Source organism: Choloepus didactylus, chromosome 3, assembly GCF_015220235.1.
Source record: "Choloepus didactylus isolate mChoDid1 chromosome 3, mChoDid1.pri, whole genome shotgun sequence".
NCBI classification, from domain to species: Eukaryota; Metazoa; Chordata; class Mammalia; order Pilosa; family Megalonychidae; genus Choloepus; species Choloepus didactylus.
This window is the reverse complement of record NC_051309.1, coordinates 213997034-214023429: the sequence shown is the minus strand read 5'-3', so window position 1 is coordinate 214023429 and position 26396 is coordinate 213997034.

Here is a 26396-nt window from a genome sequence, read left to right as displayed (position 1 = left end):
CAGACAACTCTCTTGATATCTCCCTTTGCTTGATTTATTTTTCCCTAATCTACCCTTTTGAGACAGTAGAGTTTTAAAGGGTCTTAGTTTTAAGCAGAGGCCTGCATTCTAATTCCCAAATGGACAAAATAAAAAAAATTATCAAAACACCTAGCGTAACAGTAAGAACAAGGTCTGCCTCTCCCTCCTGACCTGCAGAGTGGTTTCAACTGGAGGGCCTTCTTGTCTGGTTTCAGATCCTCTTTTTTTCTGGCATTTAGGACTTTTCTTTAGATTCATACACACTCACCTATACTTTTAAAGAATGCTTGCTGTATTTTTTGTTGCATTTTTAGATTGTACTATAGAAAAGTTTCCAGACCTCCTCCCAATGCCACCCCCCAAACCAGTGATAACTTAACTCCTTACTATTCTCCCCATAAGGGATATTCCAAACTTTCTAACCTATTGAGCCTCATGCCTGCATTTATTGCTTTGCCTTCTGTTATTATCAGTGAATCACTGTTTTTTTTGGAGGGTGGGTGGGCTACTTTCTACCAATCTAAAATAAGCACAGATTTCCATTTTGAAAAATCTTCACTCAACTCTCTGCCATTTCTTATTTCTGACCTAATTCTTTTCTGCTTTTCACAGTAGAAGCCATTGATAGAGTGTTCTGTTAATGCATTACTAGATGTCCTGTCTGGTTATCTACTCATTTCTGAAGTCTTATAATACGACTTTCATCTCTAGCTCTCCACTCTAACTATTCTCTCCTCTGTCACCAGTGACAGCATAGCCTCTCTATCAACAGACTTTTCTCCTCTCCCAGATTTCAGACTCTTTTGCCCTGCTGAGTTTTTTGTGTTGATCATCTCCTGCTTTAAACTTTTCTTTGAGGCTGTTGCCGTAATTCTATTCTACTGCTTCTCTGGTTCTCTTCCTACCTTAGCCTCCTCTCCTCCAACTTCTTTCTTGTATTATTTTCTTCTCCCATTCATTAAATATGAGTGAATATAGAATACAGTCTATATCTTATTGTCTATGTTATGTCCACTTCCATATCATCTTTTTGCAGATGATCACAAATCTCTGTCTTTAGCCTTGCAGCACTTTTCTTGTTTTCTAGTTGTCTGCCAGATCCCTTTTCCTGGATGTCCTACTGACATGTCAAAATCATTGGATTTAATACCAAATCATGCTTTTATTTTCCAAAATTGCCAGTTCTTCTTATTTCCCTAATTCTGTGTTATTGCTATTCTCTTCTTCTGGGTTTCAAAAATATTAGAGAAATATTTCATTCCTGCCAAAGTTTCATTTCCATTTTCTGATTTAGCTCTTATTTTCCAGTCTTATTGTATCTCTCCCTGTTTGACCACTCTTGTACTTTGTATCTTCTAACTGATTTATCTGCCTATAGTCTCAATTTCTATAACCCAGTCCACTCAGTATCTTCAGATTAGCAGTCTTAATTCACCAGTGGCCATTACCCAGCTAAGAAACCTTAAATGATTATTAAACACTAATGGGTTAAACCTAAACTCCCTATTCTGGTGGTAGAAAAAGCCTGGAGAACACAGTGCTTTTAGTCTGCCTCTGACTCTAGGTCTATGACTAATTCATTTTGTGAACATAGTGATAGCACTAGTCATAAGGCAAAGGTATCTTTCCTCTAAAATGGAGTGCTTTCAAAGGAAAAATGACCAAAAAAAGAGACTTTGCAAAAGAGAAGAACCCAAAGGCCAGTAACAGATGACCAGGTACTCACCCACAATGAGATTTCACCACCTAACACCAAAATGGATCAAATAAAAAATAGACAACACCAAATTTTGAAACGATGTGCAGTAACAAGAATTTTTTTTTACTGCTGGTCTACAGGTGAACGATTCTGCTCTTAGGTAAGTCCCCAACAGAAATGTTTACCTGTGTCAACAAAAACATGTCTAAGTATATTCAGAACAGCACCACTCAAAATAGACAAAAACCTGAAGCTACCTCAAATACCATAGAAAGACTCAATAAATTGCTGCGTATTAACAAATGGAATTGCATTTGGCAGTGAGGAGGAATGAATTACACAACAGGTTTGAACCTCACAAGCATAAAGTTGAGTGAAAGAGGCCAGACACATAAGGGTGCATGTCACACAATTTCATTTCTTTAATGTACGAAAGCAAGCAAAACTAATCTGTGCTCTGGTTACCTGTGGAGGGGGCAGTTAGTGACCGGCAGGGAGCATGGGGTGGGGGTTCCTTGGTGCTGGTAAGTTCTTTCCCTTGGTCTTGGGACTCGATACACAGCTGTGTTCAGTCTGTGAAAATTGATTGAGCTGTACCCCTATGATATGTACACTTTTTGTGTGTATCTTATACTTTAATAAAAAATTTTAAAATAGGGACTTTGGGTAAGAGTAGACAATGCAGCAGTGTATTAAATGACCTTCCCAAATGATATGAAACAACTTTACATCTATGAAACTTCTATGAAAACCACCTCTCAACATTAAAGTCAGATAGTGCTGAAACTGTAAAATAACTGTGAACAAAAAGAGAAAAGTCAACAAATACCAGTTCTGTGACTCCCCAGGCTCTCCATGCAAGCAAAGGCATATTGAGAAAAATTATGGGGGAAACAAAGGAGGAATTAGTGAAGGGACTGAGGGTGAGCTGGAGTGACCACCAGAAAGATTAAATCCGATGAAAATGCCAACGAGGTAGTGGGAAGATCATAGTACGACAGCAGGGAAGGGTTTTTTAAGTGTTCAGGTCTTAAAGGACAACATATCATAAACAAAGGACCAGATGTGCAGTTTAAATGGACAGGCACTATTTAAAAGGGAAAGCCTGATTTAAAAGGAGAGCATGGTTTAAAGAGATAGTCTTCCCATGAGGGGTGGGGCGTGGATGTGGTGGGGAGAGCTTCTGGAGGAGAAAAAGGCTAAAAGGAAGGAAGAAGAACCTTTGAAAATTGGTGGGGGAAAAGAGAAAAAAAGGGAGAAATTTAGTATCCTCTAAGACAAAAGAGAACCAAAAAAACTGGAATCCTCACAACCCCTCTCCCACCACCAAAAGAAGGAAAAAAAAAAAAAAAAAAAAAACACCAAAAAACTCCACTTAAATACTTGGACTTTCTAGACTTACAGAAAAGGAATTAAACTAAGATTCTTTAAAAACACCCCAATGTCATAAAAATTAACAAAAGGAAAGTTTATAAAGACATATTCCAGAAAATCAGAAATGAATTTGTACACAAATCAACTGACAAAAATACTCATCCTGAAAAATAACCATGAAGCACAACAAACTATAAGTCCACACTCCCTAAAGAATTAAATATACTGAAACAAGCATTTGAGGGTATGAAAAGCCACATTAGTTCAGAAATTCAAAAACTAAAAGCAGAAAAGGACAAAAAACCCCAGAAAGAAATGTAAAACAAGTTGATTAAACTCAGGGAAGAAATGAGAGTAAAAGAAGAAAAGTATTTCAGAAATGAAGAATAAATTATAAGGTACACAATGGAGAGTGGATCAAATGGAAATTTAATAAGAGTAGGGAAAGAAAAATACAACCAAGACAATAAAAATGAGATAAAGAAAAAAGTAAGAAGGGTCAGAAATGAAAGACAGGCAAAGAAAGAACACTATTTGTATTATCTGAGTCCCTGAAGAAGAAAAATAAAACAATAGAATAGAGGTAAAATTTAAAATGATCCAAAAATCATTCCAGAAGGTACAAAAAAAGTCTGAATCTATATATCGAAAGGGTTCATCACGCACAAAGCTAAATTACCCCAGAACAATCAGTTCTCAAACTATTACATCTCAAAAATAAAGATAAAATCCTCAAGGTCTCCAGGCAAAAAGATGAAATTACTTACAAAGACAAAAATATTAGATAAACATCAGACTTTCAAAACCAACATATAAAGCAAGGCAACAATGGATATTTTTGTATTCCTGTAAATCTCCTTGATCTTTGTTCTGGGATGTAGGTAAGTTACTTAGAAACAGTTTGATCTTTTGGATCTTGCTTTTATAATTTGTTAGGGAGGTCTGGAATAATGTTCAGTCTGGTGCTAATTATTCCCCAGTACTGAGGCACAGAACGTGGCGCTGGAAGAGATAGGTGTGCAGTAGCCTATCTTTATATAGTTTTTCCACCATACAGATATAATAGATGTAAATAACCTCAAAAGCATATAAAATAGTAAAATGTAGTACAATAATTAGGGAGTAATGAGTTTTGAGTATTTGTTACCTTTGTTTTTATAGGATTTATTTTTGTTTATAAATTGCTTATTAAAAATGAATTTTAATTGATAACTAAAAATGAATCATTGATTCATTTTTAATAATGTGTGTTTTAAACAACTGCCTTACCAAAATTCCTGAAAATTTAGCAGTTGGCCCTCATAAGCTCACAGGAGCCAGCTTCAGCACATCACTGTAAATCCATAAGGATTGGGGTGGGAGGAACCTCAAAGTTGAGATAATTACTTGAGAAATTAATTGAACAAAATGACATATAACTGAATTTGTGTCCTAGGTTTATAGAGCTATTTGTATAGGTTATCCCATACTGGGTCCAAAATCTACCAAAGCTGGGATTAAATAGTGAAAAAAGCTCATGGCTTCAGGATTTAATGACCCCAGAAGTCGAGATACAGTTTTTCTTAAGTTCCAAATGTTCAGAATCTCTGAACATTTAGAGTTTGATCCTCTCCCACATTGGCATGACATCTCCTTATTATTACAGTTCCTAGCCTATTTATTCAGACTGTCTTTCTATGAAGGAGACATGGCAATGCATGTTTTTGTTATGGCTAATGTCACTGCTTCCTTACGTAGTGGTCAGGGAGAGAAATTAGCGGAGCTGACTGCTTCAGAGCCAGGACGTAGACTTTCAATCCCCTGTTGTATTCATTCCTTCTTTCATTCACTCAACAGAGAGCAATTGAGCCCCTTCTATTACCAGGAATTAATTGTATTAGGCATCAGGAACATAAAGATGACTGAGAAGTGAATTGTGCCCTGAAGATGCTGGCAATGTCCAATGCAACCTCAGTTCCTCCTGTGAGAGAATGAGCACCCCCAGGTAGCAGATGGGAAGTAATGGGAACGTGTTTACTAAACAATGTTGGTTTGGATTGCCACTGTCAGATCAGATCATTGTGTGTTAAATTTAGGGTTGAATGGTCCTATATTGTCTTCATTCTCAAACTTCTCCTCCTGCCTATCATAGTGACCTCTCTAGGAATCTTTTAAAATGCTATCCTTTTCTGGAGTACTTGGAGCAAATGATTAAAACTTTAGTATGAATTAATTTCTCAGAGGTTTGCAAAGCAGGCCTTGAAGAAGTGAGACAAAGGGGAAGGAGGAGAGTCTGAGATCTCAGGCTGGAACAGGGGGCAAGTCTGGGAAGGACAGGCTGGGACTAGGTGGTGTTGGGAGGCTTTGGGTGGTTATGGGCCACAGTGGGTGCTGGAGGGTGGGGAGTGGGATGGGGGAAGGAGAATGGAGAGACAATAAATTTGTCCATTTCTCATTGTTGCCCAGCTCAAGTTCCACCTTTGGTTATTCAAGGCACTATGACACATCGAATAAGAGGGTCTGCTTTGTAACTTAGAAGATGTGTTCAAAGCCCTAGGTTTTTATTTATAAACTCTGTGGCCTCAGACAAGTTATTTAACTTCTTTGAATCTCCATTTCTTTGTCCATAAAAGGGGGCATACTAATACCTGGATAAAAGATTATTTTAAGAAGTAAATGGGAGCTTCTCTATGAAGTGCCTAGTAAGTGCTTAATTTGTAGTATTAACTCAATAAGTAATTGTTCCCCACCTCTCTACATATTCAAAATGAGAAAACATGGAGACATAGAAGCTAGTTCTGAGTCCTACATAGTAAAGTTTGGTACTTACTATGTAAGTAATTATATAGACAAAATTAACTGTTACTTGGCCAGGATTGCTACCCAGTCGAGTAGCTATTAGCAGAAATGAATTATTAGCTATCACTGCCATTGCTTCCACAGAAAATGACATCCTGACTATGGTATTTCCAGATTAAATAAATTTGAATCATTATTTTCATTAAAATGCTCCTCTGTTGTCATGATAGGTATAAGGTGTATGGAGGTAGAATTGGACTGAAGATAGCAGAGGAGAGCTTTTCTATTTATTACTGTTTTCTGAAAATACAATGCACTGCCTTTCTGAAGTAAATTAATTTCTGAAATAAGTTCAGAGTCCTGGCTGTTTTCTAAGAAAGTTAATGGAAAAGAGAGTTAATCCCAATTACTTTCCAACTATGATGTTTCTTAGATAATTTGGGATTTATTTGGTCCAATAGGGGGAAGTCCAGCTATCTGCTGAAAAGTTCTTTCTGTGAAGTTAAAAATATTATGAATAGCCATTTTTTCAGCCAAAGGGCAATATTTTGGAATGCTTATGAAGTTGTCATCTTTGAAATGTGTGAACATTGGTGAGAACAAATGTTTTTCCAAGTATTAGGAAAATTTTCTGTAGTTTCAATAAGTTAGCCATGACTAAACTAAACTTTGATGTGAAATCAGGAGATGTGAAATGATATCTTGGCTCAGTCTTCAGCAAATCACTTATTGTGGCTATCTTACCTTTAAATTGGGGCTACTTGTGAAGATTCCCCACTACTTTACTCCATAGGATCACTATGGAAACACTAAAAATTGACTGGAGCTGTACAAGGTGAGGTTGCCATTATTTTAGCTTCACACATTCAATAACTTAACACAAACAAATGTTATCTTTTAACCATGCTCCATTGTCCTTAGGATCCCAAAGAAATGGTTTGGTTTTGTCTTTTCTATTTTATTGACTTGTGCTCTTGTCTTTATTATTTCTTTTTTTTTTTTTTTTGCTTGCTTTGGGTGTAATTTACTCTTCTTTGTCTGGTTCCTTAAGGTGGAAACTTAGATCATTGATTTAAAACTTTTCTTCTTTTCTCATATAGACACACAATGCTTGACCCCACTAATTTTGATAAATTGTGTTTTCATTTTTATTCAATATGAAATATTTTCTAATTGCCCTTGTGGTTTTCTTATTTAAAATGATATTCTTAAATTTTCAAATATTTGGGGTTCTTGCCATCTATCTGTTATTAGTTTCTAGTTTAATTTCACTATGGTTATAGAACATACCTTAACATTTATTTCAATCCTTTTAAATTTGTTGAGTTCTCTTATGACTGAGAATGTGATCTCTCTTTAGGAATATTTTATGTACATTTGAAAAGATTGCATATTCTGTTATTGAGTGGAGTGTTATATAAATGTCGGTGAGGCTAAGTTGGTTTATAGAATCATGCAGATTTTCCACATCTGTACTAATTTTATGTACACTTGTTTTGTCAATTACTGAGAGAGGAATATTGAATTCTCCAACTTCAACCTGAGATTGTGAATCTGTGTGTTTCCCTTTTGAGGCCTATCAGTTTTCGCTTCATGCATTTTGAAACTCTCTTGTTGAGTGCGTATGCCTTTAGGATAGCTATGTCTTCTTGGTGGATTGACCCCTTTTTCATTATGTAATATCCCTTTTCATACTTGGGATATGTCTTGTTTTGAAGTTTACCCATTGGATACATTGGATCCAGCTTTCTTTTGATTAATGTTGTCATGGTATATCTTTTCATCCTTTTTCTTTTAACATGTCTTTGTTTTTATAGCTTCAGTGGATTACTTGTAGACCACATATAGTTGGGTCTTGCCTTTTTTCTGATTTGACAGTCTCTGTCTTCTAGCGGGAGCAGTTGGACCATAGATATTTAATGTAGTTATTGATATGGGTGGGTTTAAATGTACTATTTTGCTAGTGTTTTCTTTATGCTATAGGGTTTTGTGTCCGTTTTTCTCTTTGCTTTATTTTGGACTGTTTGAGTATATTTTGTGATTTCACTATTGGATTTTTAGTTATGCCTCTTTATTTTTAGTGTTTGATATAGGGTTTACAAATACATCTTATAACAGTCTATCTTTAAATAATATTATACCACTTCCTGTATAGTATAAAAACCTGACAACCATGTACTTTCATTTTCTCTCTCCCATTCTTTATGCTATTTTTGTCATAATTCACTTCTACCTATGCTATAAACTCCAAAATATATTGTTACTATTTTGCTTTAGAAAATTTTTCATTTAAAGAGATTAAAAATATGAAAACAATACTTGTATATTTACTCTAATTTTTACCCTTTTCATTGTCCTTTATTTCTTGGTGTGGACACAAATTTCAATCTGTTATCATCCTTCTATAGCCTGTAGAACTTTCTATTAAATTTTCTTGTAGTGCAAGTCTATTGACAATGGATTCTTTCAACTTTTATTTCTCAGAAGACATCTTTATTTTGGCTTTTTTTTTTTTATTAGAGAAGTTGTACGTTTACAGAAAAATCATGTAGAAAACACAGAGTTCCCATATATTCCCTGCCCCCAATTATTAACACCTTGCCTTAGTGAGGTGCATTTGTTACAATTAATAAAAGAATATTATTAGAATTGTACTATTATCTATAGTCCATGGTTTACATTAGGGTTCCCTGTTTGTGTTGTATAGTAGTATGTTTTTTAAAATTTTTTCTAGTAATATGTATACAACCCAAAATTTACCCTCTTACCACAGTCCAATATATAATTCAGTGTTGTTAATTACATTCACACTGTTGTGCTGCATCACCACCATCCATTGCCAAAACTTTTCTGTGACCCCAAACAGAAACCCTGTACCAATTAAGTATTAGCTCCCCATTCCACACCCCTGGCAACCTGTATTTTAGTTTCTGACTTTATGAATTTGCATATTCTGCTTATTTCATGTAAGTGAGATCATACAGTATTTGTCTTTTTGTGTCTGGCTTATTTCACTCAACATGATGTCTTTGAGTTCATCCATGTTGTTGCAAGTATCAGAACTTCATTCCTTTTCATGGATGAATAGTATTCTATTGTATGTATATAACACGTTAGATAACCATTAACTGATGGATGCTTGGATTGCATCCACCTTTTAGCAATTGTGAATAATGCCACTATGAACATTAGTGTGCAAAATCTGTTTGAGTCCCTGCTTTCAGTTCTTTTGGGTATGTACCTAGTAGTGGGATTGCCTGCTCATATGGTAGTTGTATGCTTATATTTAAGAGGAACTGCCAAACTCTTTACAGAGCAGCTACACCGTTTTACATTTCCACCAACAATGAATGAGTGTTCCTATTTTTCCACACCTTCTCCAACACTTGTTATTTTCCATTTTTTAAATAATAGCCTTTCTAGTGGTTGTGAGATGGTCTCTCATTGTGGTTTTGATTTGCATTTCCCTGATGATGAATGGTATTATCTTTTCATGCATTTATTGACCATTTGTATATCTTCTTTGGAGAAATGTCTGTTCAAGTCTTTTGCCCATTTGTGTGTCTTTTTGTTTTTGAATTGTAGAAGTTTTTGTTTTTGTTTTTGTTTGTTTGTTTTTTGGATATTAAACCTTTAACAGATAAATGGTTTCCAAATATTTTTTTTTCCCATTCTGTAAGTTGTCTTTATACTGTCATGATGAAGTCCTTTGATGTGCAAAAGTTTTTCATTTTGATTATATATTTTTTATTTTGTTGCTCATGCTTTAGGTATAAAATCTAAGAAATCACTGCCTAACACAAGGTCCTAAAGATCTTCTCCAATGTTTTCTTCTAGGAGTTTTATAGTTTTAGTTCTTTGATTTAGGTCTTTGCTCCATTTTGAGTTATTTTTTGTACATGGTATGAGGTAGAGGTCCACTTTCATTCTTCTGCTCATGGCTATTCAGTTCTCCCAGCACCATTTATAGAACAGACAATTCTTTCCCTACTGAGTGGACTTGGCACCCTTGTCAAAGATCAATTGGTCAAAGGTATGAAGGTTTATTTCGAACTTTCAATTCAGTTCTGTATGTGTACATGTCTGTCCTTCTGCCAGTACCATGCTATTTTGATTACCGTGGCTTTTTAATAAGTTTTAAAAATGGGAAGTGTGAGTCCTCCAACTTTGTTCTTTTTCAAGATGGTTCTGGCTGTTTGGGGCCACTTACCCCTCCAAATGAATCTGATGATTGACTTTTCCATTTTGGTGAAGATGTCTGTTGCAATTTTGATTAGAAATGCATTGAATCCGTAAATTGCTTTGGGTAGAATGTGACATCGTAACAATATTTAGTCTTCCAATCCATAATAAATATGGAATGTTCTTCCATTTATTCAGGTCTTCTTTGATTTCTTTCAGCGATGCTTTGTAGTTTTCCAAGTATAAGTCCTTTATCTCCTTAGTTAGATTTATTCCTAGATATTTGATTCTTTTAGTTGTTACTGTAAATGGAATTTTTTTCTTGATTTCCTCCTTGGATTATTCATTACTAGTGTATGGAAAAACCACTGATTTTTGTGTGTTGATTTTATACCCTGTCTCTTTGTTGAATTTGTTTATTAGCTCTAGTAGCTTTGCTATGGATTTTTCAGGATTCTCTATGTATAGCATCATGTCATCTGCAAATAGGGAGAGTTTTACTTCTTCCTTTCCAATTTAGATGCCTTTTGTTTCTTTTTCTTGCAAAATTGCTCTGACTAGAACTTCCAGTACAATGTTGATAACAGTGGTGACAGTGGGCATCCTTGTCTTGTTCCTGTTCTTAGAAGAAAGGCTTTCAGTCTTCCACCATTGAGAGATGTTACCTGTGGAATTTTCTTATATGTCCTTTATCTGTTGAGCATGTTTCCTTCTATTCTTAGTTTTCTAAGTGTTTTTATCAGGAAGGGGTGATGAATTTTTGTCACATGGCTTTTCTGCATCAGTGGAGATGATTATGTTTTTTTCCTTTGTTCTATTAATGTGGAGATTACATTAATTGATTTTCTTATATTGAGCCATCGTTGCATATCTGGGATACATCCTACTTGATCATGGTGTATACTTTTTCAAATGTGCTGTTGGATTTGGTTTGCTAGGATTTTGTTCAGGATTTTTGCATCTATATTCATGAATGATGTTGGTTTCTACTTTTCTTGTGATATTTTTATCTGGTTTTGGTATTAGGGTAATGCAGGCCTCATAGAATGAATTGGGAGCTGTCCCCTCCCTTTCAGTTTTTGGGAAGAGTTTTGCAGTGCTGATGTTAATTCTTTTTGGAGTGTTTGGTAGAATTCACCCGTGAAACCATCTGGTCCTTGTCTTTTCTTTTTTGGGAAGTTTTTGTTTATTAATTCAGTCTCTTAACTTGTTATTGGTCTGTTGAGATCTTCTATTTCTTTTTGAGTCAGTGTAGGTAGTTTGTGAGCTTCTAGGAGTTTGTCCATTTCATCTAAATTATCTAATTTTTCAGCATACCATTGTTCATAATATCCTTTCATAATCTTTTTTATTTTTGTGGGGTTGATAGTAATGTCCCCCTTTTCATTCCTGACTTCAGTGATTTGGTTATTTGCATCTTCTCTCTTTTTTTCTTTGTCAGTCTAGCTAAAGCTTTTGCTTGTTGATCTCTGTATTGTTTTTTTATTCCGTATTTCATTTATCTCTGCTCTGATCTTTGTTATTTCCTTCCTTCTGCTCACTTTGGGTTTAGTTTGCTCTTGTTTTTCTCTTGCCCTCCACTCCTTAGAAATAGATTGCTGCTGCTTGTTTGGTGTAAGGATTGTGCTGGTAGCATGGAAAGTTCTTGGTTCTCCTTGTCCTGCCTCAGTCTTAGGCAGCCCTGTGTGTTTGGGCCTCTTTACTGGCTCTTTCTCAGTATCCCTGTAAATTGCTTTCTCCCAGTTGCATCTAAACTCTGCCTTGTGCCTGCAGCTCTCCAGTGGGACAGATATTTCTGCTCTGGCTCCGATGGTAACAGACCACTGTTTTGTGTCACTGCAGGATTCGGGGTCAGATAGAGTTTCTTGTATCTCTTCCAGCACAGACAGCTTTTGCTTCCTTTTGTTGTGCTGAAAACAGAATGCACAGACTCTGAAACCAAAGTATAGAAGAAGTTTATTGAGCTAAAGTAGCATGCATGGGAGCAGAACTAAAAGAAAGTTTCTGCTCAAAGGGCCTGGGTTTGGAGATGCAGCTTATATGGATGTTTGGGGCAAAAGGAGGATGTGGGGGGATGGGGAGGGGCAAGGAAGATGTGAGTTGCCAGGGAAGTGGGGACAACGTGAGCTGCGAGCAGGATGTGAGTTGTCTGGAGCAGGAGTCTTTAGATCATAGTTTGTTAATTAGCAGCTCACACAAGCAAGATTGTTTATACAAGGTTTGTGGTTATCTGGTAAAGATTAACAGACTTGCTGGTGTCAGTTTGACTCAATTGGCACAACAAGGGCAGGGGTCTCTATCTTTGGCATGCCAGCCTGTCTCACTTGCTTTCTGTTTTTTCTTTGTAGTTTCCTGAGTAAAATGGGAGTTTAAGCAAATCATGATGATTAGTAAAGTAGTTACCATTCCACCTTCAAACTTACCTCTCCCAGAAGCAAGGATCTTTCCAGGACTTTGAAAATGGGAGTGTTTCCTGCCTTTCCTCCAGCAACTTAAGGTTTCTCCTTAATATGAAAGAAAAGTCTGGTAAGTGGGCAAGACTTGGTCCTTGTGCCAATACAACAGCAGATGTTCACAAACCAGACTGTCTGCACCACTGAAGGGGACTCACTCAAGTTTTGTGTCCAGCCCCCAATCTTTCTCAAGAGTACGTGGTGAAGGTCCATGGGAAAGAACTGGGGACTGGGTGCAGATCTCATGGATTCCATACCATCTCACTAGCCCACACTTGACCTTTAGGAATTTGTTAAAGTTCAAGCTGTTTTCTTCTTACCCATGTTTATGGCATCTGCCTCTTCCTTTTGTGCTACACCAAAAGGAAAACAGTTTGGGTGCTCCATCTCTCCACTGAGGGGCTTGTCACTCATTGGAATTCAGTTCACCTAGCCGCCTTGCTCTCTAAGAACAGTTAAAATTTTATAGATTCTTTGTTTTTGTTCTCATTGTTAGGGTGGTAGCAACATTCGTTCGTGGCTTTCTATATCCCACATGGAAGCAGAACTCCAAGAGAGTGTAATAAAGGAACTATTTATAGAAGTGTAGATAGAATATATGAAAACTGCAAGGGACAATGCAGCACCCTGGGGCTGGTAATAGCAGCACACTGTTACTGTGTACCCCGAAGTCTGAATGGGCAAGTGGAGTGAGATGGAAAGAGTTGCCAAGAACTGTAATCTCAGGATGACAACCACACCTAAAGGAGCCTAGGGAATTAAAACCCTGACCTCTCTCTCCCCGTCCCTTCATTCTCCTGCTGGGGCTCCCTTTGGCTAACCTGGAGGCCAGAGGACAAGGTTGAGGTAGTCCGTACCAGTCAGTCTCCTGGGGCAGGGAGCAGAGTGGGGAAGGCTGGATGGAGGATCTGAGGGGCGATGGGAAGATAATAAGTCTATCAGGGTTTTCTTATGCAGACAATGTAACTTTATAAATTTGTTTCTGGTAGATCGTATGGGGCCATCATAGAGATTACTGAGTCAGTAGATCTGTGTTTTTGTCCCATCCTTGCACTGACTCACTGTGACTGGTGCTTCACTTAACCTTTCCGGTCCTCTGTTTTCTCATCTGTGTGAGGGGGCTAGACTAAATCATCTCTCTGATCTCCTGTTGGCCTTGTGTTGAGCTTACAGGAATGAGTAACCTTACATCAGACAAAAAGAGGTCTAAAATAAATTTTCTGAAGTCCATAACTTGAAATTTTTATGATTTTGATCAAGGTTCAGTGAAGAAAACTACTGTTGTTGGTGATGATACTTGCACTTTTACTTGACTAACCTTTAAAATTTTTTTTAAAATTCTACATGTCTATGATCTCTTTTTAATGTAGCATTTCTGTGAAAATTTTATTACTTAGGGATTAAAATTCTTTTTTTGGGTGTGTGATTATAGTCTAAATGGTCCGTCTGAGAGAAAAGTTGAATTTCTTATTATTGCCATTTGTTTTTGTCAAAGGATTCACTACTTATCTTTTGTCGTTCTTTTCTTTCAGGTACTCCTTCTTCATAGAGTTGGTAACAGAGATAAAGATAAAAGTTTTGTGGCCTTATATGTTCTCTAGATACTAAGGAGCCAAAGCATTGCTTATCGATTTTCTTTTTTTTTTTTTTTAATTCTGAAACATTATAGTTTATTCATATCTGAAATTTGTTTTTAGTTTCTTTTTCTTTTTTTTTTTAAATTCAGTTTTATTGAAATATATTCACATACCATACAATCATCCATGGTATACAATCAACTGTTCACAGTATGATCAATATAGTTATGCGTTCATCACCACAATCTATTTCTGAACATTTTCCTTACATTATTGATTTTCTTTTGGCCTTCAAAGTCAAAGGTGAAATGTGCTTTAGGCTCTTCTCCCACATGGGCTGCAGAATTGTTGGTATGGTGATGCTCTTGGGGCACCAGCTTCTCTGATCTGGATGCCAGGGCTGACTTTGAGCAGGGTCAGAGGCTAATGATCCAGTCATGTTACACATCACAGACAAAACATATAGAATCACTTTTTAGATCTCCTGGTGTTGGCAAGGTGAGATTTTCCTTGCGTGACGCCCGGTTCAATTCATACCTCATTCATGAAGTCTCCTCTCATCAAACAAATCCTTCTCCTGATCTCAAAAACTCCTCAGCTGACAGATCAACATTGATGACCTTCTGATGTCAACTCATTCCTCAAGTCAGGAATCAGGAGGGCTTCCAGTTTGGGGATGTGGGGAAGAGTATGCTTATTTAGAACTAAGGACAACCAAGTTCATGGAAGACACATATTTGCAGAATATATGACTATGCTCATTTTTGCATTTGTATAACAGGACGTAATACATTCATGTAATATAGAGATATTGGATGATCAAGTAGGCAAAGTGAAGGGTTCACAAAGGCTGCAGTGGCCCAGGAAACCTTGGCCTGGCTTATAGTCCTCATATATGTGACATATGTGCAATGTAATATTTTTGTTTGAAAATATTTAAACTAAGTATGGTTTCTTGGTAAGAGTACCTGTTGCACCTGGTAAAGCTTGATACTTACTTTCTTTCTTATACAAAAATAAATTCCAGAATCACCAAATATTTCAATGTGAAAGTATAAAAATACTAGAATAAAGCATTTATGAATTTGAAAAAATGATGTTGGAATGGATATGGCCCTTCTAAGCATGATATAAAACCTAGAACCATAAATGAAAGGATAGACAGATTTGCCTATACAAAAATAAAAAATTCTACTTGAAAAAATACCATAAGGAAAGTCAAAAGGCAAAGACAGCCTAGAAGAAAAATAATTGCAACCCTTGTAACAAAAGAACTCATTCTCCAAATGAGTCAAAGTGCGCCTACAAACAGAAAAGAAAATGACCAAAAATTTAGGGAGAAATGGGCATAGGACATAAAGAGGGAGGTCACGTAAAAAGAATGCTCACTGCTAATAAAAGAAATACAAAATAAATGGACAGATTTACATTTCTCCCCACCGGAATGGCAAAGATGAAAGAGTTTAATAATTCCCTGACTACACTATTTGTGGGAGAACAAATAGGTACAAGCTTTTGAATGATAAATTTGTCAGTATCTATCAAAATTTAAAACACACAATGTCTTTGACTCATCAATTCTACTTTTATGAATTTATCTCATAGATAAGCTCATATGAAATTTGCAAACATATATGTACAGGATGTTCCCTACTGCATTCTAATAATAGCAAAAACACAAGCTGATACTGAGAAATAGCCTAAATTGGTGGCAGTGTAAATTCATTATGTTACATTAATTCCACAGTGATTAAAATGAAGTAGCTATATATGTATTAATATGGAAAGTCATTTAACATGTATTAAATTTTAAAAAACAAGCTGATACTGAGAAATAGCCTAAATTGACCATGTGAAGGTGGCAGTGTAAATTCATTATGTTACATTAATTCCACAGTGATTAAAATGAAGTAGCTATATATGTATTAATATGGAAAGTCATTTAACATATATTTAATTTTAAAAAGTTGCAAGATAGCATGTATAGAATGATCCTATTTGTGTTAAGAAGTATTGAGAATATACCTAACATATGAAGCTGTTAGCAGTGGTTACCTTGATGGTATAGGATGGTAGATTGGGGTGGGGGATGGAGAGAGGATGGAGGAAATTGGAGATTTGCAGGAGTGTAACTCCCTACCCTATACTTTAATCCCTTCTCTACTGTTTGAATTTTTAAATTAAATTTATAAAATATTTTCAAAAACATCCATGAATGTTTTACAAAAAGGGATTACTTAGCAAGCAAAAAAATGAATGTCTGTCTCAGTTTTTAGGTATTCCCATTTGTGTGATGTTGACTGGGGAGGGACATATTAAGGTAAGGTTGGATGGAGACTTTGGGTAGCACCGTAGACCCACCCCACCGGTGTAAGTTGACTCTCTTTTCAAAGAAGGATGCACTGATGCTGGAGAGCAAAGGCTCTCAGTGCTGTTGAACATTTGGTAGAATAGCAGCTCTACAATTTATCAGTTACTGGACAAGTTACTTTACCTTTATGAGCCTTATAACAGGGAGGAAAATCATATCACAATGCCTGAAAAACAGATAGCAAAGTAAATCACATTATTCAGGCTGATTCAGCGGAAGACTGTGAAGAGTCTGTTGTAGGCCTTATAATTTGCCAAGTGCTTTTACTAGCAGTATCTTATTTGATTCCTCTTGTTTTACTGGTATAATTGGACTACAGGAAGGAGACTTGTCTAAGTTCTGTAGGTGACAATATGGACATGTTCACAGTCTCCCGACTCCTATTTCCGAACATTTCCTCTACATCTTGAAGCTTGTGGGGAGTTATTTGGCAGCATTGAGTTAACAGAATGTGAAGTTTCATGTAGTTAAAAGCCAGTATGCCTTTCCCAGGGTATCAGTGGGGTGGAGGCTGCTCTCCTCCAGAGGCCATTTTCAGTTCCCCACAGTTTATGCATTGTGGGAAGCCAGGCAAAGGGAGCACCTCGAATTGAAAGAAAAGTAAGCATCTTGCACCTCGTCTCAGTTTGCCGTTCTATGACTTTTCTAAACAGAGGGTGTTTCCTTCTGGATTCTGGGGACTTTGACTCGACCAGTCTGCGTTGAGTGACTCCAGCATCAGCATCTCTGCTGAGCACAGAAGCATGTGTGTCTGGCTATAGATAATAGGCCTACAGATGAGGGCTACAGACTAGGTACAAAAGAAAACTTTAGAATTAATTTTCTGGCCATAGGAGCAGAAGGAGGGAACATGGAAGGAGGAAAAATGCCAGTGGCTTTTATGGTTGTGAAACTACTTGTGTTACATAGTGTGCTGGTTTGAATCTGTTATATACCTCATAAAAGTCTGTGTTCTTTCAGTCCAGTCTTGTGCGGGCAGATCTGTTGTGGGTGGGATTTTTTGATTAGGTTGTTTCCATGGAAATATGACTCCACCCATTCAGGATGGTTCTTGATTAGTTTACTGGCATCTCTATGAGAGGATAAAAGGCAGAGACATTTTGAAGAGGGCTCAGAGATGCTTAGAGAGAAAATGCTCAAAGACATTTTGGAGACAGCTGTTGAAACCAGAACCAGGAGAGATGTGAAGAGATGAAATCCAGAGTTTGCTCCAGAGAAGTTAAGAGAGGACCCCCAGATGCTTAGAGAGAAACACACTGGGAGAAAGAAGTAAGGATGCACAGGAGCTGGGAGAGAGAGAGACGCTAAGACAAAAGCACAGAGACATTTTGGAGAAAGCAACGGAAAACAGAAGCTAAACCCTGGGAGAGGCCCAGCAGACTCTGCCATGTACCTTCCCATGTGACAGAGGAACCCCACATACCAGCAGCCTTTCTTCAGAGAAGGTATTGTTCTACTGATGCCTTAATTGGGACATTTTCATGGCCTCAGAACCGTAAATTTGTGAATGAATAAAACACCATTGTAAAAGCTAATCCATTTCTGGTATTTTGTATTCTGGCAGCTTTTGCAAACTGGAGCACATAGGAAAAAAAGAGCAAGAGTTTTGGGATGCATAATGCTTTAAAAATAATCTTTCAGACAGACCTACCTGAATCTTCTTAAGCAGAGAGAAGAAAACCACAACAAAACACCCTATTTTCTGAGTGAAGGAAAAGGGGAAAAGGCTGGATTAGCTTTTAATGCTATCCAAGTACCCCTTAAGCAGTTTTTGTTGAGCATCTGCAAGTTGACATAATGTTGAGCCATTCAATCTGGTTCTAAATTGTTCCGTTAAATACTAGACTTTTGTCACAGAAACTGTCCCCCCTGCATCAGAATGATCGCCTATAATTAAGGAGGAAACCAGAAAACAATGACAGAGTTCTCTTTTGCCTTTCTAATAGCTTTCTTATTAAGCATGTCTGAAGAAGTAACTGAGATGTTGATTTCCTACGTACTAAAAGAAGTCAGCCATTATATAAATTACTTCTTTTTAAAAACTATAAAGGGAAATGTTTCAGAAATGCTTTCAATGGGCTAAAGGCATCGTGAAGAACAAAGAGAAAAATTCTTCTCCAACAAAAAGGCAGTGAATTAAAAAATCAGTTATTAAAGAAATGTCTTTGCTAGCTGCGTTGGGTTGCCATTGCATCCCCCATGGGGAGATCTTTGGAGGTAAGACTGACAAGAAAAGAATGTCTGAAAGGACGCCATAGGGAAGAAGGCAGTGGGGCTGCAAGGTGTGTAATGGTATTTGTGTCTTCACTTACATATTCTGTGTTGGAGGAGACTAAGGTTTTCACAGGCCAAGCTTGATTCAGGTCTTTAGTTAGTCATGTTTGTTGGAAAGTAGTGAGGACTGTGTTCCAAATGCCCCAATCCTCGACTGCCAACTTATTGCTAAACTCGCTGCATGAGGGAAATTGATAAATATGTGGGGGGATGGATTTCCTTCCCCCTTCACCACCTTCTTTCCTTCTTCCCCAGAAACAGGTATCCCTGTCTTAAGAAATACAGAATAAAGATAGACTTTGTTAGTATTATTTCCCATTGAAGTTGTTAAGGGAGAGGTGGCCGATATTAGCAAGATCACAGTTTATCTTGTAGATGTTTTATTCTGGAAAAAAAAAAAAAATCTGAGTGGTAGAGATGTATATTTAACTCAGAAGCTACTTTAGATCAAAGCCAAATTTATGAAGGGCTGGGGATTCATTTCTGAATTTCTTATGGATTCCTCTCTGGGGAGCTCTCTGCCCTCTTCAGTTCTTTCCTCTCTGCCCTGCTGTATCCTGTGTGGTCCTTCAGGGTGGACACGCCTCCACATCAAAAAAAGAGAGAGTTGATCCAGGAGAGCTTTTGTGCTAGTCCAGTTCCATTAAAATCCTGTTACTACTTGTTCAATAAACTTCACCCCCTTCGACAGTGGCCCCATTTTGTTCATGGCATCTATTTTATTCTATACTTATATAGGAGATGCTCCTTCTTGAAGGTTGATTGTTGAGCAGGGTGGGGGCAAGCTTGAAGTGGTGTCAGGAAGTTAGGATGTGTGGCCAATGATTGTCCTGAAATATCTCCTGCATCTCAGCTCTTGGAAAGAGCACTCAACTGGGAGGCTAGAGACTTGGGTTACAGACTCAGGACAAGCCATTTAATCTCAAATCTCAATTTCTTTGTCCATAAGGCAGAGGGAGAGGAGGGTTCAACTATATAATATTAAAAATTCCTTATAATTAAAAGTAGTCTCAATGAATGAGCTGTATGAATCATACAGTAATAGAATATTAGAATCCGAAGGGTGTTTAGAGACCATTAGAGATCCTATGTCCCAACTTCCTATGCAGTCAAATTACCGTCTTTGCAACAGCCCTTATGCATGACCATCCAGCATCAGTTTGAACATTTTTGGGCCAAGGAGCGTATTACCTCCCAATTGAGCTTTTAAACAACTCCGTCAGCAGGCAAAATGTGCATTCTAGCTATTGGTCTAACTCTTGGAGAGCCAGGAGCTCTACAGAAGAGAGGCTTCACACCTTTCTTAAGTTGTGTTAAGTTGGGTCCCAAGAATGGGGAGAGCGGGGATGGATAGTTTGATGGAGCGGTCTCTGGCCAAATAAAAGCCAGCTCATCTTTAGATCCATGAGGGATCAGAGACAAAATGCAAAAGAGATAAATGAGAAAACCAAGAATGCAAAGGGCAAAAGGTGCTAGCACACAGCGTTGCTCCTTCTAGGTCCTCCTTTAACGGGAGCTGTTGCCATTAAAAAGAAACACCCACCCCAGTGTCCTCTGACATTTGTAGAGCTTGTTGGGCAATCACAATATTTGCTTTCACGCTTGGGAGATAATTGGCACTTAGCTGTTACAGCAGCAGCAGTAGAGGGAAAAAAAAAAAAAAACCCACACAGGGAAGGGGTAAGTCTGGTTCTCATCTATCAGATCCGGCACATGCCCATGCAAATGAAAAATAACAGTTACAAGGATGGCTCAGAGCCTGGACATCTGTTGTCACCCTGTCTGGTAGCAGTGATTTCTTCCTTCAGCGTGAATGAAGTTGACTGAGAGGGAACTGGGAAATCTTTGTAGGAGCCAAGGACAGTGCTTCTGAGGCTACGTGAAGTCTGCCTGCGATCTTTGTGCGGGAGCTTTCTGTTGAACGCTTGCACCGGGAACGAAACTGTCGTCTCCGTGGTGGGCTCTCTCTGCCCCAATTGTGTCTATTGTAACAATACTCTGAGAATATTACATGAAAAAGTATTAAAATACAAATTCTTACAAACCCACCACCCAAGCACAACTGTTTTCAAATTTTTTTGGTCTTTATCCACCTGCAAACTCATTTTAGTGTAATTATAATCAGTGTATGCAAAGAGTTTTGAATTGTATATTTCACATTCTATAACAAACATGGTCTCGTATTGTTTCTCGTCATCAGGACTATTTTCTGGCTGTGGTATCATGGTATTTCAGAGCTGATGTGCCAGGATTAAGCTAACCATCTCTCAGTGTTAAACTTTTTCAATACTTGTTATAAAAAAACCCTACAATGAACAACTTTTTGTGTATCGCTTTTTTCCTCTTTTGAATAACTTCCTTCAGCAATTTCAGGGGATGAGTCAAGAGATGTGAGTATTTTTGTGTTTTAATATAGATTGGCATATTGTTTTCTGAAAGGATTTGTATCAAATTACCAAAAACAATGTTCAAATGTGTCACTTCTGCCAGAACGATGCTATAATGGGTATTAATTATAATAAATGCAAAAAGATATTATAGTGCTGTTTTCATTTCTTAAATTATTAACAAAGGTTACCATTTTCCATATATTACTGAACAATTACATTTCTTTTTATGTAAAAAAGGGATCTATTGTGGTAATGATTTTTAAAAATTTTTTTGAATGAGTTCTTTATTTATCAGTCATAATTAATAGGACTATTTCTCTAGTTTGTTAATTTTATTTTTAGCTTTTCATTTCTTTTTTCTGTAAGAGTTGAATTTTAAAAATGTTAATGAGCTTTCAATTGTTTTTATTTGGGCCTTATTAAGAAAAACCATTTAGTCACTCCTGTGTTATCTCATATTTTTTCTTTCTTTTCCTTTTTGTTTCCCTTTCGGTTTTGTTTTTATCTGTGACTTGAACTTGGGGGAAGTTTGTCTAACCTCAGAAAACATTTTGATAGTTCAAGTTTAATTCTGTTTCAAACTGGTTCTGGTTACACAAACACAACCCCGCCCCCCCCCCCCAAAAAAAAAAAAAAAAAAGGTTTGGTTCATTTTATTTTTCAGAATATGCAAAAATATTTCACTTTTGGCTTGTAAGTATAGTTCATTCCCATTTTTTGTTTCACGGTTCGACTGAAGTTCATGATTGACTTTATCATCTCTCATATGTGCTCCATATGTGTTCTCCACAAAGGTAAAGAATCTTTGAAGGCTGGGTTTATGTGCTCAATTTACTTGGTGCTGAGCTGTCACCCTGAGTGATTGTTAGCTCTGTATTATCCTGGCTCTATTGCCTGGGACACCGTTTGCCCCTGGGGCTGTCTGGGTCAAGGCCTGTCACTAGCCCTGAAGCAAGCATTGGTTTAGGGCTTTCATTCTGCCCAGCTGTTTTGGGGCCTGACTTCCTCCCACATAGTGGCTGTGGGCTTGGACAGGAACTCTGTCCCAATTTCGTGGGCTCAAGTCTGGTCCTTCTCTGCTCTTGAGTTAAGGCCAAAACCCTACTGTGGTGAATTTGCAGTGGGCTCTAGAATGGGAGGAGGTAAAACACTGCCCTATGGTGTTTCTGCCATAGTGGGTATTTTGTAAGTGGTGTTCACTCATTTGCTGACATTCTGGGGATTCTTTAGTGTCTTAGCCTGCACACCTTCTTAGAGACCTAACAGTAGAGGGACAGAGTACATCAGAAGGAGGTGTGGACCACACTGAGGGCAGGTTCCACGGAGGGTTCAGTAGCTCAAGTAAAATGCCCAGGGAGAGCGATAAGCATGGGCACACCCAGGCTGGAGTAGGGTACCTAACATTAGGTGGCTGAGACAAAACCCCTGGGCTCTCTGGTGCAAAATTACCCCCTGGTGGGGAAGTTGTTCTTGACTGAGTGGGGAATGGGGAGGAAGAACATCTAGAAGAAGCAAGATTCAAGGCATTGGAGGGAGCAGGACTCTACAACCAGGGATGAGGCTGTGAATCGTGACCCTTGTGAATGGTCTGGATTCAGAGAAGAGCCTGACTTTTGGCAGGGAATTGGAAAGCAGTGGGAAACCTGGAATTGACAGAAGTAGAGCCAGTTGGGCTGGAAGCCCACTGGGGAGCAGGAAGGCACAAGTTGGTGCCCGTAGGGGCTCACCTGGAATTCTGGGGAGCAGGGCTAAACTTGTCTGCTTGGGTCTTGCCCTGCTTCCCTGCCCAGCTTTCCTGCTTGTTGATCTGTCCAGTTAGATTTTTGGGCAAAGACGTTTACTCAGACTCCTGGGTGGACGTTTCCGTTCTGGGTTTTCCTAGAGACATCTTCAAGACTTGCCCTTCTCCCCAAACTAGATTATATGCCCCTCCTATGTACTCCCACAATACTCTGCATATTTCTAACATTGCTCTTACCATATTTTATCATTATCATTGTCAACGTCAACATTACCTAGCTAGAAAAACAATGTTTTAACTATGTACTATTCCTAACATATGGAAAATAACAAAAAATTATATCTCAAGTACTCAGATAAGTGCTATCAGATTTAACAAATGTTAATATTCTTTTTATTAGATTTTATAAAGAAATAAAATAATATCTATATAACTAAAGCCCTTCTTTTCTATCACATCCCCTCTCTTCTTTTTCTGGACAGAATTAAGCACATAATGATTTGCCACTTTTAGCACATGAGCCTCTGGTGAGTGTGTTCTTGGAGGGCAGCACCATATCTTATTCATCTTGCATTATTAGCTAATAGTAAGTCCCAGCATAAGAGAGAGATAAATAAAACTCAAACAATGAATGAATGGCAGGGATTGCATTTTATTAGTTTTTTTTTTTTTTTTAAATCCTTCACTGTACCTTATAGGGACTCCATAAAGGTTTGATAAAGTTGGGGAATTAAAAAAAAAGTCTGGGTCTCTTACCAAGAATAATTTCCCCAGTTTTGTCATTTTCCTTTCTCTGTCATGTGGAATAATAGCATGTGTTTGCGTCTAGCTCTTACAAAAAGATAATGTTTAAGCAGCTTTAGGTTTTGTAAATATGTGAAACAGAAACATGCTGTATCTGGAAGAATTTACAATGTATGTAAAAATTTCTTACAGGATTGCTTTCAGGTGCAAAAAAGGAAGGAAGAAGAATACGTGTGAGGTGTGTGACTTATCAAGGAAGAAATCAACTAAATTAATTTCATTAGAAACTTTTCACTTAATTTGAGTGGAAGATATTCTAGACCAATATTTCACATCATCTCTTTTCAGGAAATGTCAGTCCCAATAATTTGATTCACATGTATGTGCAAACACACACACCCACAGACACACACGCACTACATCTGTTCATTTGTACCTCTCTTTCAGTGTTTGGCTCCATGAAATCTCCTGGGGGACATTTAAAGGCTTGGACTGATGGGGTAGAACTAGAATTTTAGCTCTTATTAATGGAAATGTCTCATGATGAATTAATACAACCAACCACAACACAAGCACATTTTTCTGTTGGGTGCTGGTAGTCTCTTCCAAGTTTCCATGTCTTCAAAACCACCTGTTTCCTTGAATGAAGGATATTGATGTTTCCACACAGATTTGGAGCAAAAGGCTTGGTTTTATTCATTTTTTTTCTCTGAATGAGGGAAGCTTTTCAAAATGAACATACTGAACAGCAAATTATCATCCCATTAAGCGCTTAAAATTATAGGCAGCTGAGCCAAACCTGCTATCTCCCTTTCCCTGGATACCATCTAACAAGCCAGCTACAAATTCCAGACGATCAATTTGCTTTGCTGTGATGGTAATTTACAAAACCCAGTGTTTGGCTTCAAAGCCATTTGAGAGGCAGTTTTAAAATGATAGGCTATGCTTCAGGCACTCTTCGGCAAGAAGTGTCCACCTTGGGCTTTTGGGATTTTCACGAGCTGGGTGTCCAGCCCCAGCAGTTCTTGGTATCAGAAAGGAGCCCTCCACTGTTGGTCACTATCACTCCATGGAATGACAGTTTGTCTTTCTCCTGCCGCTCCCACTACCATATTTGCCATGAGATTCAATTGTCTCTTTTTATGAAATGCAATTGTTGTCCAGTGCCTTATTGCACAAGACAGGTGACCGAGAGGAGTAGGGCTGCAAGAGCACATCCATTAATTGATTAATTAGTTAATTAATTACTTCAACACTGAGCCCTCACTATGTTCTGGGTAGTGTACCAGGTACGGATTCAGAAACAGTCACTGCCCTCAGGGAGCTCAAAGTCCAGTAGAAAAGTGATACAACTAAACAAAGGATGACAATGCGATGACCTAAAGGAGAAACAGGGAGAAGGAGCCATCATTAGGTCAGGATTGATCACGCAGCTTCTGAAGAACATCAGGAAGTCTTCCAACAATCATGTTTCCTTCATTCTCACAGTCAGTGGGGCTGCTATAATTGTTGTCTACAAAGGTTCAATGAACACCGACTCACGATGGAAGGAGTCTCCAGGAATTCTGATTTCCCGGAATAGCCCCTTCCCACAGTATACTCCAAACGAATTGGATTTACTTGCTATTCTCCAATACATATTGCTCTGCCTTCCTCCTGTTCATGTCCTTTCCTCTGCCTGGAATGGCTCCTCTGTATTTTGTTGTTTTGACATCTTACCCATACTTCAAGGCCAGGCCTATGTGGCTCTGGGCTCCTGGAGCACTTGGTGGGTGCTATGTGTAGACATGGAGCATGGAGCATGCAGGCTTGCTTCAAATTTTTGCATCCGAGTCCCCACCCTGGGCTGTGAGCTTCCCAAAGGCTAAAGGTTCCTTGAAGAGCATAAAGTGCCCTATTTAATTTTCAATAACTACTTGTTTACTGAATAGGAACATTTTGAGGCCAAGGAGAGAAGATTCAGTTTAGGCTTTTCCTGGCTGAGCTATTAGGAAATCCCCGAGAGTTGCAGTTTGAATCTTATCTCCCTTAAAGTGAGAAATATTTACAAGCCTAATAACAAAGTCTTGTTTCTGGAAACATGACTTGGAGGGAGACCAAAAAACTTAGTTTCTGTGTTCTGTTCCTTTTAGGACAAAAACATTCCAATTAATTTTATGCCAGGCTAGGGAAAAACCTCTAGCTATGGGGGACTTGCCTCTAAACAGGAGTGTTGACTTACAGATCTAAAGTCACATCCATTGCCTTGGAAATTTGCTGATCACCAGCTTGGCTTGTGTGGCTGTGTGGGAGGGTCTTTCTGTTAGCCAAGGGGAATTCTATTCCTGAGACTTGACTGGAGAGGCTGGTTGCTGGAGGTTGATCTTTATTCTGTGGACGCTGGATGTGATCTTGATTGTGATCTTGGTTGAGGTCATGAAATCCAGATCGCTGATACATGTTAACCTCACTGTAATTTGGTAACTTCTGTTTTGATATTTTCATAGCACAGTATCAATGGGTGACATATCACAATGAGGAATCAATTCCATCTTGGGATTGAAAGGGAATACATATAGTTTTTAGCTTGAGTCTTACAATTTAAGAGAGGGAGAGACAAGATAAACACATTCCAAAATCATGAAAACAGAATAGACACCCATCATTCCATATGACCTTGACGCTCATCTCTTTGACGCAGGAGGTCACTTGCTTAAGTGGAATCTGGTATCTGATACATCAGCCATCTCCATCTGGTCCCATGATGACGTTAGACTCTGCAGATAGTCCTGGCTCTAGGAAACCAAAGGGAT